Source organism: Gossypium arboreum, chromosome 11 (genome assembly GCF_025698485.1).
Source record: "Gossypium arboreum isolate Shixiya-1 chromosome 11, ASM2569848v2, whole genome shotgun sequence".
Taxonomy (NCBI): Eukaryota; Viridiplantae; Streptophyta; class Magnoliopsida; order Malvales; family Malvaceae; genus Gossypium; species Gossypium arboreum.
The window spans coordinates 45743517-45744849 of NC_069080.1; the positions used below are offsets into that span (position 1 = coordinate 45743517).

At 38.9% G+C, this 1333-nt stretch overlaps 1 non-coding gene across 1 annotated transcript; it reads left to right on the forward strand.

The window, feature by feature from the left end:
• The first annotated feature begins 848 nt into the window (after positions 1-848).
• On the forward strand, positions 849-954 carry LOC128284449 (small nucleolar RNA R71). Its single transcript, XR_008274875.1, has one exon. It is a non-coding gene; the product is annotated as a small nucleolar RNA R71 (small nucleolar RNA).
• The last annotated feature ends 379 nt before the right edge of the window (positions 955-1333 follow it).

Genomic DNA, 1333 nt, shown 5'->3' on the forward strand with positions numbered 1-1333 from the left:
TAGGGTATAGGGCATGAGGTTTATATTCACCATTCATCATTTTGTTATGACTTGCCTCACTTTTACCTTTGCTCACCATAGTTTCTTGCATCAATTCTGGCTCAGGCGTAATGAATCCTTCCTTATCTTGAATACTAATTGCGTTGAGGTGTTCCCTTGGGTTAGGTTCAGTATTACTTGGTAAGCTACCTTGTGGTCTTTCGGAGATTAGTTTGGATAGTTGGCCTATCTGAGTTTCGAGTCCTTGGATCGATGCTTGTTGATTTTTAAGTGCTGTCTCGGTATTTTGGAAACGGGTTTCTGACATTGATATGAATTTTGAGAGCATCTCCTCAAGGTTCGATTTCTTCTCTTGTTGATAAGGTGGCTGTTGATTCCTTTGACCTCCCCAGGAGAAATTTGGGTGGTTTCTCCAACCTGCATTATAAGTATTACTATATGGGTTATTTTGAGATCTAAAGTTATTGTTACCCATATAGTTGACTTGTTCCTCTTCGGTTGTGGGATTGAAGGATTGATTTTCTATATGCACACTTCCTCCACTTAATTCACACCTCATTACTGGATGTACCTGCGTAGAACCAAGTAAACCATCAATCTTTTTATTGAGAAGTTCTACCTGATTTGACAGCATAGTAACTGAATCGACGTTATAAACGCTAGCTGTTTTTGTTGGCTTAGTCCTCATGACTTGCCACTGATAGTTATTCAGTGACATTTCTTCAATGAATTCATAAGCCTCTTCAGGTGTTTTGTTGTTGATGGTTCCGCCAGCAGCTGTGTCAACCATTTGCCGAGTCGAGGGATTCAGACCATTGTTGAATGTTTGTACTTGCAGCGAAACCGGTAACCCATGGTAAGGGCACCTTCTCAGTAAGTCCTTGTATCTCTCCCATGTATCGTAAAGTGTTTCTAAATCCATTTGCACAAAAGAAGAGATATCATTATGTAATTTAGCCGTTTTAGCCGGTGGAAAATATTTTAGAAAAAATTTCTCAGTCATTCCCAAGTAGTAATTGACCCTCGTGGTAACGAGTTCAACCACTGTTTATCTTTGTTCCTCAATGAAAAAGGAAATAACCGAAGACGAATGGCATCATCAGAAATGCCATTGATTTTAAATGTATCGTAAAATTCCAGAAAGTTTGCTAAGTGAGCGTTGGGATTTTTATCCTGCAAACCATCAAACTGAACAAACTGCTGCATCATCTGAATAGTGTTAGGTTTTAATTCAAAAGTATTTGCAGCTACAGCAGGTCTAACTATGCTAGATTCAGTTCCTGTTAAAGAAGGTTTAGCATAATCATACATAGTGTGTGGAGCAGGATTTTGA